Here is a 13,559-nt window from a genome sequence, read left to right as displayed (position 1 = left end):
GATTTTCCTCTGAAAATAGCTCAAGCATCACTTTTCTAGCAAAAGAAAGTAGTTAAATTTTGTTTTAATGTACTTTCAATTCCATTGTGCCATTAAAATTTATATTGTATATTCTTTTTGGTGGTACATTAATATATATATTAGCTTTCTAGACCATTGCTGTTCCTTTTCATAGGTATTATTACCTGTGTAATTGTGTCTGAAGAGGCCTGAAGTATATGAGCTCTGTACAAATCAAGGTAGAACATCACAGTAGTTTGTCTTTCAAAGAACTGAACCTTTACAATGCTGGTAACATAGATGCTTGGTAAAAAGTGAATTGACTGAAATTTACCATTGAGTAAAAGAGGTTTTTCTCATCTACACTTTTATTCTCTTTATCTTTTTTTCTTCTACAAGAGAAAAGTATACAGTTTAATTGTTATGCATTTATATTCTGTAATACTCTAAATGAATACAATTTTTACACATTGGTAGCTAGAATTTAACAAGTTATGGGTTAAAACGTCTGAACTACTTTGTGGGTGGCATACTTCCTTCAGCAGTTGTGGTAAATTAGACATATAAAATTCTGGTTTGGTATAGATTTTAAAACAGTATTGTGTGCTTTCTTGGAATTAGAGTGATGTTTTTATTGCTGACTTGGAAGTCTGACCTGAAGCTGTTTTCTCTCACATAATCCTGTAGCGAGCACAGCTAGTTGCATTAATCACATTGTTCATTGCAGAAAAAGTGGATAGTTGGGGACTTCTGGCTTCCACTTAAAATGGAGAAAGCTGGTCAAAGCACTGTTCCACCCCTATAGCAACAATAATAAGCCCTAGACAACTGCAGATTTATACCTGAATCCATCAGAGAGCTGAGGTTCCAGGGCAACCACTTAACCTGAAATCTAAGGAAAGATGGGCACCTCCAAGAAAAGAAGGGATGCAAACACTTGTTTACCTGAGACAGATACAGAATGAACACCAATCAGAAGAATTCAGTTAAACATTTTGATGAATTGCTGCTGGCTTAAATTGGACTGGTGGGAAGATGTAGAATCCTTGGGGGCCGTGAACACATGGGAATTCACAGCTACTTGCAGGCTCTTTTCCACAGACTTCACCAGATGCTAACAGGAATGATTGAGCCTGGGAGGGGGGGGGGGGGGGAACCGTAGATGCTTCAGGAAAGACATGAAGCCCTGTCTTAGTCCTTCCTGCCTCTCTACTGTGTGACCAAAACCTTAAACTGTGGTTTGAATAGAGCAGAAAGAAAACCTTCCACCCCTAAGGAAGGGGCAGGAATATGTCCTGGGCCCAGAACTTTAGCAGAGAGGGATGGGCAGGAACACTGAGAAGGCCACAGGCCAGCTACCTAGAACATAGTACTTGGCTACGACCAAGGCTTTCAGAATTTCAGAGAGCTACCACCCTGTACCAAGCTAAGAGATGTAGAGTAATGGATAACAGTGGAATTCTGTGAGAGTTGCAAGAGCTTGGAGGCAGACAGACCATAATGAGATACAGCCTAAACAGAAGACCTAGAACTGCAGATTGAGTAGACGCTGAGAAAAACTTTGGCAAACAAGCCTCTACCCTAAACACAAGGTGTGCCTAGAGCAATTTGAAGCCTGTGGTGCGTTATGGGTATCTATAGCAGCAACAGATTCCAAACCAAGCTCATGTTCTGACAATAGAATGACTCTACCTTGATGCATTAAAGGCCTAGCAGAAGCAAGGTCACGGTCCTATCCAGACACAAAAACTAGTTGTCTCAGTCTCAGATTTCCTACAGAAGATACCCTGTTTTCATTACATACATACATATATATATATATATATATATATATATATGCACACACACACAACATATATATATACAACATATATACATATACACACAACATATATATGTATATATATACACACATATATATATAAAAACAAGGAGAGGAATACAGTATTGAGACAGGGAATTAAACTTCTTAGGACACAAGTACTGGGAATTGTTAGACATGGAATTTAAGATAACTATGATTTATATGTTAAGGCCTCTGGTTTTGAAAAGGCAGGCAATGTGTACGGTCAGGTAGGATATTGGGGCGCCTGGGTCGGTTATGTGTCCGACTTTGGCTCAGGTCATGATCTCACAGTCCATGGGTTTGAGCCCCGTGTCAGGCTCTGTGCTGACAGCTGAGTGCCTGGAGCCTGCTTCGGATTCTGTGTCTCCCCCTTTCTCTGCCCCTTCCCCACTCATGCTCTGTCTCTCTCCATCTCTCAAAAATGAATAAACGTTAAAAAAAAAATAAAAAAAAAGATGAAGTAGGATATTTCAGAGGCATGATAAGAAAATCAAATGAAAAGTTTAGAAGTGAAAAACACAGTAACAGACCAAAGAACTCATCAGTAAATTTGGCATAACCAAAGGAAGAATCTGTAAACTTGAACATAGACCCATATGAATTATCTAAACTAAAATACAAACAGAAAACTGAAAAAATAGAACACCCATTAGCTATGAGATAATATCAAGTGGTCTGAATATGTAATTTAAATCTCAGAAGGAAAATAGGACAAAAGAAATAATGGCCAAAGATTTTGAAAAACTAATGATAGACACCAAAGATTGAAGAAGCTCAGAGAATTTAAGGCAAGATAATCCCCCAAAACAAATGACAGAAAAACAGCCAGACATTTATATTCAAACTGCTGAAAGTTGAAGATGATGACAAAATACTGATGGGAGTTAGAGGAGGAAGCTCTTTACAGAAGAAAGAATTGTCATTTGTTATTAGGTTTTGTTTTTTTTTTTTTTTTTTTTAATTTTTTAACGTTTATTTATTTTTGAGACAGAGACAGCATGAACGAGGGAGGGTCAGAAAGAGGGAGACACAGAATCTGAAACAGGCTCCAGGCTCTGAGCTGTCAGCACAGAGCCCGATGCGGGGCTTGAACTCACAGTCTGTGAGATCGTGACCTGAGCCGAAGTCAGCCGCTTAACTGACTGAGCCACCCAGGCGCCCCAGAAAGAATTGTCATTTGAATCTATGGAAACCCGAAGACAATGCAATCACATCTCTAAAGAATCAAAAGGGAAAAAAATTTCAACCTAGAATTCTGTACCCAGCAGAAAGTCTGTCCATGTATTTATTTATTTATTTGTTTGTTTGTTTAAAAATGTTTTATTTTTGAGAGAGAGTGTGTCAAGAGTGCAAGCGGGGGTGTGTGGGGGGGTGGGGGAGCAGAGAGAGAAGGAGACACAGAGTCTGAAGCTAGCTCCAGGCTCTGAGCTGTCAGCACAGAGCCTGACACAGGGCTTGAACTCACAAGCTGTGAGATCATGACCTGACCCAAAGTCTGACGCTTAACCGACTGAGCCCCCCAGGCACTCCAAAAACGGTCTTTTAAAAATGAAGGAGAACTGGTCTTTCAGAGTAATATTCTGTCAGTATCACAGAAACTGAGATAAGTCATTGTCATTAGACCTGCATTAACATATAATAATGATTTCTGGTAAGGAAATTATTTTTAAATTACATTTAAAAATGTCTAATAAAAATTCATTCTTGGGGTGCCTGGGTGGCTCAGTCAGTTAAGCATTCAACTGCAGCTCAGGTCACAATCTCACAGTTCATGAGTTCAAGCCCTGCGTTAGGCTCTGTGTGGACAGCTCAGAGCCTGGAGCCTACTTTGGATTCTGTGTCTCCCTCTCTCTGTGCCTCTCCCCTGCTTGTGCTCTCTTTCTCTCAAAAATAAACATTTAAAAAAAATTAAAAATATTTTAGTAATTGCTTTGAAAGATAGCTGACTATAAAGCAAAAGTAATAGAAATCCATTTTATGTTTACAGCAAATATAAAAGTAAAGGTTATGACAGCTCAAAGTAGAGGGAAGACTATTATAACATCTTTACATTACATGTGAACTGGTATAATTTACTTGCAGCTACACTGGGATTAATTAGACATGTATTATAAATCTTAGGACAACCACTAAAACCATTGTTTTCAAAAAATAAGTAACCACAGTTAAAAATACTGTATTGTACATTTGAAAGTTAGGAGAGTAGATCTTAAAAGTTGTCATCACAAGGGAAAAAATTGTGTGGTGATGGGTGTTTAATTACTGTGGCAGTCATTTTGCACATATCAAATCATTGTGTTCTATACCTAAACTTAATACAGTTTTAAGTGTCAGTTAAGTACTCAATAAAAAAAATGCATAAATAAGGTGCTAATAGCAGATATAAAATGTAATCAGAAAAAATACATTCAGTTAATCTACATGAACACAGAAACAAGGAAAAAACAAGGAGTACACGGAACAAATAGAAACAGTAAGGTGATAGATTTTATTCCAACCATATTAATAATTATGTTAAATGTAAATCATGTAAATATACGAAATAAGACAGATTTTCATCTGTTTAAACATCCAAAATCATCTAACATACTTTTCACTGTTAAACTGTTCAAACATAATAATTAAGGCAGATGTAAATTGTCTACAGATGATAATTAAGACAGATTTTGAGATTAGATACAAAAGCAAGACCTTGGTATATGCTGTCTATAAGAAACTCACTTTAAATATGAAGACATGGGTTAAAAGTAAAAAGATGTACTGGTGCAGCCACTGTGGAAAACAGTATGGTTGTTCCTCAGAAAGTTAAAAATAGAAATCAGAAAAGACCCCAAATAGCCAAAGCAATCTTGAAAAAGAAAACCAAAGCAGGAGGCATCACAATCCCGGACTTCAAGCTATACTACAAAGCTGTAATCATCAAGACAGTGGTACTGGCACAAGAACAGACAGATCAATGGAACAGAATAGAGAACCCAGAAATGGACCCACAAACGTATGGCCAACTCATCTTTGACAAAGCAGGAAAGAGTATCCAATGGAATAAAGACAGTCTCTTCAGTAAGTGGTGCTGGGAAAACTGGACAGCGGCATGCAGAAGAATGAACCTGGGCCACTTTCTTACACTGTACACAAAAATAAACTCAAAACGGATGAAAGACCTAAATGTGAGACAGGAAGCCATCAAAATCCTTGAGGAGAAAGCAGGCAAAAACCTCTTTGATCTTGGCCGCAGCAACTTCTTAACATGTCTCCTGAGGCAAGGGAAGCAAAAGCAAAAATAAACTACTGGGACCTCATCAAAATAAAAAGCTGCACAGTGAAGGAAACAATCATCAAAACTAAAAGGCAGCCAACAGAATGGGAGAAGATTTGCAAATGACATATTAGATAAAGGGTTACTATCCAAAATCTATAAAGAACTTATCAAACTCAACACCCAAATAACAAATAACCCAGTGAAGAAGTGGGCAAAAGACACGAATAGATACTTCTCCAAAGAAGACATCCAGATGGCAAACAGACACATGAAAAAATGCTCAACAGCACTCATCATCAGGGAAATACAAATCAAAACCACAATGAGATACCACCTCACACCTGTCAGAATGGCTAAAATGAACAACTCAGGCAAGGACAGATGTTGGCGAGGATGCAGAGAAAGAGGGTATCTTTTCACTGCTGGTGGGAATGCAAGCTGGTGCAGCCACTCTGGAAAACAATATGGAGGTTCCTCAAAAAGCTAAAAATAGAACTACCCTACGACCCAGCAATTGCACTACTAGGTATTTATCCAAGGGATACAGGTGTGCTCTTTCGAAGGGACACCAGCACCCCCATGTTTATAGCAGCACTATCGATAATAGCCAAAGTATGGAAAGAGCCTAAATGTCCATCGATGGATGAATGGATAAAGAAGAAGTGGTGTATATATACAATGGAGTATTACTTGGCAATCAAACAGAATGAAATCTTGCCATTTGCAACTATGTGGATGGAACTGGAGGGTATTCTGCTCAGTGAAATTAGAGAAAGAAATCATAGGACTTCACTCATATGAGGACTTTAAGAGACAAAACAGATGAACAGGAGGGAAGGGAAAAATAATATAAAAACAGGGAGGGGGACAAAACAGAAGAGATGCATAAATATGGAGAACAAACTGAGGGTTACTGAAGGGGTTGTGGGAGGGGGAATGAGCTAAATGGGTAAGGGGCACTAAGGAATCTACTCCTGAAATCATTGTTGTACTATATGCTAATTTGGATGTAAATTTTAAAAAATAAAAGTAAAAGAAAGTTAGAACTGTCCTACCATTCAGTTGCACTAGTGGGTGTTTACCCAGAGTACAAGAACACTAACTCAAAGGGAAATCTGCACCCCTATGTTTATTTTTTTTTTTTATTTTTTAAAAAAAAAAATTTTTTTTTTCAACGTTTATTTATTTTTGGGACAGAGAGAGACAGAGCATGAACGGGGGAGGGGCAGAGAGAGAGGGAGACACAGAATCGGAAACAGGCTCCAGGCTCTGAGCCATCAGCCCAGAGCCTGACGCGGGGCTCGAACTCACGGACCGCGAGATCGTGACCTGGCTGAAGTCGGGCGCTTAACCGACTGTGCCACCCAGGCGCCCCTACACCCCTATGTTTATAGTAGCATTATTTACAACAGCCAAGATATGGAAGCATCCCAAGTGTCTGTTGATAGATGAATGGATAAAGAAGATGTGGTATAACCCAGGCTGCTCTAGCCCAGGGTGGCCTGTGGACGGCTAGCCTGGCCACAGCTCCAGTTTCTGGGCCAGCTGACCATGCTGGGCAAGCACCAGCACTTCCAGGAACCCAAAGTTGATTACTGCAGAAAATATTTCCTATTTGGCTTCAGCACTGTCTTTTGGGTGCTGGGATCTCTGTTCCTGGCCATTGGCTTATGGGCCTGGGGTGAGAAGGGAGTTCTTTCCACAATCTCCATGTTGACAGACCTGGGAAGTCCTCCACCCCATGTGGCTGTTTGTAGTGGTTGGAGGTGTCGTGTTGGCACTGGACTTTGCTGGCTGCATTGGGGCTCTCTGGGAGAACACTTAACCCCTCAAGTTTCCCAGCCTTGTCTTCTTCCTGGAGCTGCAAAAAGGATCCGAGCCTTCATATTCAATGACTGGATTTAAGACCAGTTCAATTTCTTCCATCAACAATAATGTCAAGGATTGTCAGGATGACATTGACCTCCAGAACCTCATTGACTTTGTTCAGGAATATTGGTTTTGCTGCGAAGCCTGAGGGCCTAATGGTTGGAACCTCAGTATCTATTTCAACTGCCCCAACTTGAACCTGTGCCAGGAGCACTGTGGGGTACCCTTCTGCTTTGTCAGGGACCCAGTAGATGTCCTCAACACCCAGTGTGACTATGATTGCTGGCTCAAACTAGGGCTGGAGCAACAGGACTCCATCCACACCAAGGGCTGCATGGGCCAGTTTGAGAAGTGGCTGCAGGACAACCTGATCATTGTTGCTAGGGTCTTTGTGGGCATTGCCCTCCTCCAGATCTCTGGTATCTTCCTGGCCCAGAACCTTGTGAATGACATCAAGGAGTCAAAGGCCAACTGGTGAGGCTGTGACACTGGGTATGGCCACCCTAATTGCCTACCCAGGGATCACCCCCTGCCACTGTGCCTGTGATGGGCAAGGCTGCAGGTGCTTCTGCTTGGACCTGAGCTTCATATGGAGCTTGAGTGTGGGTGTATTGTGTGCTCATGAAGGAAGCTGTGTGCCTCTGCCTGGGCTGCCTGTCCTGGAGCTGTACGCATGGAGGGTAGGTGTGTTTGTGTGAATGTGCACAGGGAGCCACCATCTCGACTGCTGTTGGGTGGTGGGCTCTCAAGGAGACTGGGAAAGGCATAGCTTAAGAGGGTGCAGGCCAGGTGGGGTGGGAGGGGTCTGCCATGTCCCTACCCAGGCCGGTACACATTTCTGTGCATATGACTCTCTAGGGCAGGCTTATGGCTTGCTGTTGCCTGGGACACAGCCTCACACAGCTTCAGAGCTGTCTTCTCTACTGGCTGTGACCATGACCCTGCCAGGAGCCCACTTTGGCCTTAGTGTCTCAGACTCCAAAATGTGTCCAAAAATTTTCTCTCCCTGCTTTCAGGATCAAACATGATGATGGCTACAATGGCTACAGACTACTCAAATAAACAAAACCTTGAACTGTCCCCCTCCCCCCCTCCCCCGCCCAAAGATGTAATATACTTATGTGTGTGTCACACACGCAATATGCAATATTATTCAGCCATAAAAAAGAATGAAATCTTTTTAACAACATGGATGGAGCTGGAGAGTATAATGCTAAGCTAAATAAGTAAAAGGAAGACAATACCGTATGATTTCACTTGTGGAATTTAAGAAACAAGACAAATGAGCAAAGGGCGGGCGGCGGCAGGGGGGGGGAGGGGGGAGACAAGTTAAGAAACACAGTTATTGACAACAAACTGATGTTTACCAGAGGGGAGGTAGGGTGGTGGGATGGCTTAAATAGGTGATGGGGCTTAAGGGGTGCACTTGTCATGATGACTACCAGGTGATGTATGGAATTGTTGAATCACTGTATTGTACACCTGAAACTAATATAACACTTCATGTTAAGTAAAATAAACTTGTGGAGCACCTGAGTGGCTCACTTGTTAAGTATCTCTTGATTTTGGCGCAGGTCATAATCTTGCAGTTGTGAGATTGAGCCTTCCATTGGGCTCCATGCTGCGTGGAGCCTGCTTGGGATTCTCTCTCTGCCTCTCCCCCAATTGCGCATGTGCGCACTCTCTCAAAAATAAACTAAAAAAACTCAAAAAACTTGTACACATAAAATTCTCTTTCCCTTGAAAAAAGTAAAAGGATATAAAATGATAGGCCATACAAATACTAATCAAAGGAAAGCTAGAATCAAAGTAGACTTGAGAGCAAATTACCAAGGATAAAGAGGAATATTATGTAATGATTAAGGATTTAATTCTCCAAGAATAAGTCCTAAATATATACCTAACAACAGAGCTTCCAAAGTTACAAATACATAAAACTGAAAGGAGAAAGACATTCACAGTTAAGATTGAAGTCCACAACACTTCTCAGTAATTAAACAAGTAAATGGCAAATTAGTATGGATATGAAAGTCTTAACACTATCAACCAACTTGACCTAGTTGACATTTATGAACAGACTATCCAATAAACAGTAGAATACATACATACACTTTCCAGTGCACTTGAGATAGTCACCAAAACAGATGGTATTCTGAGCCACAAAACCTTAATGAACTTAAAAGAACTGAAAGCATACAAAGGAGGTGCTTGGACCATTATGGAATTATACTGGAAATTAGGGATATATTTGGAAATTCTCCAAACTATTTGGACATTAAATAACACGTTGAAATAACTCATGGTTCAAGGAGGAAATCACAAGGAAAGCGGAAAAAAATGTTGAAATAAGTGAAAGAATATCAAAATTCTGGGCTGCAGCTACCGCAGTGGTTAAAGGGAAATATAAAGCATTAAATGCTTATGCTAAAAAAGAGTATTACTTTGGGGCACCTGGATAGCTCAGCCGGTCGAGTATCCAACTCTTGGTTTTGGCTCAAGTCATGATCTTGTGTTTCATGGGTTTGAGCCCCGTGTCTGTCTTCACAGCTGGCAGTGCAGAGGCTGCTTGGGATTCTCTCTCTGTCCCTCCCCTACTTGCGCTCTCTTTAAAAGTAAATAAACTAGGGGCGCCTGGGTGGCGCAGTCGGTTAAGCGTCCGACTTCAGCCAGGTCACGATCTCGCGGTCCGTGAGTTCGAGCCCTGCGTCAGGCTCTGGGCTGATGGCTCAGAGCCTGGAGCCTGTTTCCGATTCTGTGTCTCCCTCTCTCTCTGCCCCTCCCCCGTTCATGCTCTGTCTCTCTCTGTCCCAAAAATAAATAAAGGTTGAAAAAACAATAAATAAATAAAAAAATAAAAAATAAAAAATAAAAGTAAATAAACTAAAAAAAAAAAAAATTACTTTGTATGGATATACCACATTCATCCTTTCCTCCGCTGATGGACAGTTGAATTGTTTCTACTTTTTGGCTTTTATGAATAATGCTACTGTGAACATTTGTGTCCAAGTTTTTGTGTGGACTTGTTTTCATTTCTCTTAAATCTATACCTAGGAGTGGGATGTGGTAATTCTTTAACTTTTTGAAGAATTGCCAGGCTGCTTTTGCAGAGTTGGCCACATCACTTTATATTCACACCACCAATGTTTGGGGGTTCCAGCTTCCCCACATCCATGCCAACACTTTGATTTTAGCTATCTTTCTGGTGTGAAATGAGTGGTATCTTATTGTGGTTTTGATTTACATTTCCCTAGTGACTAATGGTGTTGAGCATCTTTTCATGTGCTTAGTGGTCATTTATCTATTTCCTTTTGAGAAATGTTTATTCAAATTTCTTTGTCCATTTTAAAGGTTAGGTGGTTTTTAAAAATTTTTTTCTTTATAGAGCTCTTTATTCTGGATACAAGTCTCTAATAAGATACATGCTTTCTGAATATTCCATTCTGTGGGTTGTCTTTTCACTTCCTTGATAGTGTCCTTTGAGGTATAAAAGTTTTTCATTTGGTTGAAGTATAGTTTATCTGTTTGTCTTTTGTTGCTTGTGCTTTTGGCGTCCTAAGAAAACACTGCCTAATCACAAAGATGTATGCCCCTGTTTTTATTTCTAAGGGTTACAGTTTTAACTCTTACATTTAGGTCTTGGATGATTTGAATTAATTTTTGCATAATGTGTAGTGTGGTTCCAAAGATATTCTTTGGAAAGTTAAATGTTTATTACTACATTGTAATATATATTATGGTGGGACTCAGCCATCCTACTCTTAGATTTTTACCCACATTCACTCAAAATCCATATGCATTTATAAATATCAACTCTATTCTTAAGTGCCCAAACCTGGAAATAACTCAGATGGCCTTCAGCTGTCCTTTAATTGCCTCCAAGTGTGGTACATGCTTGCAGTGGAATACAGCTCAGCAACAAAAAGGAACAAAGGTATTGACATGCCCAGTAGTGTGGATAAATCTCAGTGTCATGCTTAGGGAAGGAAGTCAGAATTCAAAAGGCTACATACCGTCTTATTGTAGTTATATGACACGTTTATGATATTCTTGGGAAATAAAACTATAGGAACAGATAATCGTGGTTGCCAGGGGCTTAGGGTGGGTAGAGGGGTTGACTTTGGAGCACAGGGATGTTTTTTGCACTCATGGAATTAATTGTTCTGTATTGTTTCTGTGATGGTGTTCACATGACTTGTATGTTTGCTAAAACTTCAGGAACTGTACACCAAAACGTGTAAATTTGGTTCTATATGAATTATACCTTAATGAAAAGGAAGATTAAAAAGTAGTTACTCAAAAGTATGTTTCCCTTTGAGGGTGGTGTTTCTCCCATCGCAAAGTAGTTTTCAGAGTTACCTCAAGGCTTCTTTTCTTTGCTGTTTGCGCTGGTGTCACTTTACCCTGAGTAAAAAGTGCCGTTGTTCAGGGTTGTATTTGTGTAGGATCACTAAGAACATGAAATACTGCCAAGTTTTTTTCATCCTTCCCAACCACAGTCTGCCTTTTCTGCCCGGTCGCACTGCCACACAAACCGTGTGTATTCTTTACACGTGTCCAGCATGTAACACCACGTTAGTGACAGTTCTCAACAAGTATTTGTTGGAGTGCTGAGAAGGAAATATTAATTGTTTGTATAACCTCATCTGCTTAAATTATAATTTAAACAATGCTTATTTTGAGAGAGATAGCGTGCACTCATGCACACGTGTGAGAGCAGGAGGAAGGGCAGAGAGAAAGAAAGAGGATCCCAAGCAGGCTGTGCGCTGTCAGTGCAGCATCCGATTCGGGGCTCCATCTTACGAACCCTGAAATCATGACCTGAGTCGAGATCAAGAGTTGGACTCTTTGACTGAGCCACCCATGCGCCCTTTAAATCATACTTTTTAAAGAAGAAGAATCTAAAGCCATGTATATTAGTTTTCTGTTGCTGCCGTGACAAATTACCATGAATTTGGTGGCTTAAAACAACACAAAGTTATTCATTTACTTTCTGTTCTGGAAGTTTGATGTCTAAACTGGGTCAGCAAAGGCTGCCTTCCTTCTGGAGATTCTCAGGGAGAATTTGTTTCATCCCCTTTTCCAACTTGTAGAGGAGCCTGGATTTCTTGGCTCACGGCCCTTAGTCCTTCTGGTGTCTCCTTCTACTGTCACGTCTCCACTGACTCTCCTACTTCTCTCTTTTCCTGATACGGACCCTTTGAGTACATTGGCCCACCAAGATAATACCGGGTAATCTCCCCATGTCCAAATTTTTAATCCTATCTTCAAAGTCCCTTTTGCTATATAAGGTAATACATTCACAGGTTCTGGGGTTTGAGATGTAGACATTTTGAGGGGAAGCATTTTTCTGTCACACACAAGAGAAGTCATTTAATAATGTCAAAAATTTAGGATTAGTACTTTAGAGGGTGAGGTGAATTGAGAAATGTCCTTGTATTTAGAGGTGCAAAATGGATAATAATACTTGTGAGGAAAAAGGAAGCATCTTAATATACAAGGAAAATGCAGGAAGATGTAGTACATTGCTATATGAGAATCTGTTCCTTTTAAATTTTTTTTTAATTTTAATTTTTTTTAATGTGTATTTATTTTTGAGAGAGAGAGGGAGACAGAGTGCGAGCAGGGGAGGGGCAGAGAGAGAGGAGGAGACACAGAATCTGAAGCAGGATCCAGGCTCTAGGCTGGCAGCACAGAGCCTGACGTGGGGCTTGAACTCACAGACCATGAGATCATGACCTGAGCCGAAGTCGGACACTCAACCAACTGAGTTACGCAGATACCCCTCTGCTCCATTTTTTAATGGCAACGGCACACCTTAACTCAAGTACTCTTAGAGCCCGAGGTCTAATTTGGATGTAAGAAAAAGCAATGTGTTTTAATTATAGTAAGCATAATCCTCCTTATTCTTAGGTTTTGACGTATTTAAGAAAATTTACTAGTAATATGTAAGTACCTCAGCATATTAAAATTTTTTTTCAACAATAGTATAGCACAAAAGGGGAAATCCACCAAGCAGACTATTTGTTCCTGCCTGGGGATATACATCGGTGTGTGTTTTTCCAGACCCTTATGATTCATTTCATATGTGTGTACTTTCTGTCTTTAAATAAATTTTTAGAATTTTAGTTTTTTCTATTTTATGTAAATGAGATCATCCCATATCTGTTAGCCCGTCCTTTTCTTAGGTATTTTATACCACTTTCATTTAGTGGTGTTAGCACCTAGAAATAAGAGATGATAGATGTTGGATGATGATAACTGTAACAGGTATAGATAGTGCTTTTTTCTTTGCAGGCAATACATACATTAGCTCATTTAATATGCACAACTCTGTGAGACAGGTATTATTATCATCCCTGTTTGCAGATCAGGAAACTGAGGCAGAGAGGTTAAGTGACTTGCCCCGTGTTACGTAGTAAATGGAATGACTGGATTCACATTCAGGCTGTCTGGCTCCCAGGCTGTGTGCTGTACAATTCTGCTGAGTTTGCATTTCACAGGGAAGGTCTGGGTATAGCCCAAATGTGAATGCATTATTTGGTAAAACCTCTTTAACGAGTTTGCTTATTTCCTTTCCTGGCATAC

At 40.3% G+C, this 13,559-nt stretch overlaps 1 protein-coding gene and 1 pseudogene across 5 annotated transcripts in view; both read left to right on the top strand.

The window, feature by feature from the left end:
- GTF2E2 (general transcription factor IIE subunit 2) overlaps positions 1 to 13,559 on the top strand; it is an 80,316-nt gene that overhangs the window by 62,854 nt on the left and 3,903 nt on the right. The gene's annotated exons all lie outside the window — the stretch shown is intronic.
- LOC123586710 lies at positions 6,495 to 8,209 on the top strand (annotated as a pseudogene).

The sequence above is a fragment of the Leopardus geoffroyi genome, chromosome B1, assembly GCF_018350155.1.
Source record: "Leopardus geoffroyi isolate Oge1 chromosome B1, O.geoffroyi_Oge1_pat1.0, whole genome shotgun sequence".
NCBI lineage: Eukaryota > Metazoa > Chordata > Mammalia > Carnivora > Felidae > Leopardus > Leopardus geoffroyi.
The sequence above is the reverse complement of the archived record's forward strand: the minus strand, read 5'-3'. Positions and strand labels throughout refer to the sequence as shown.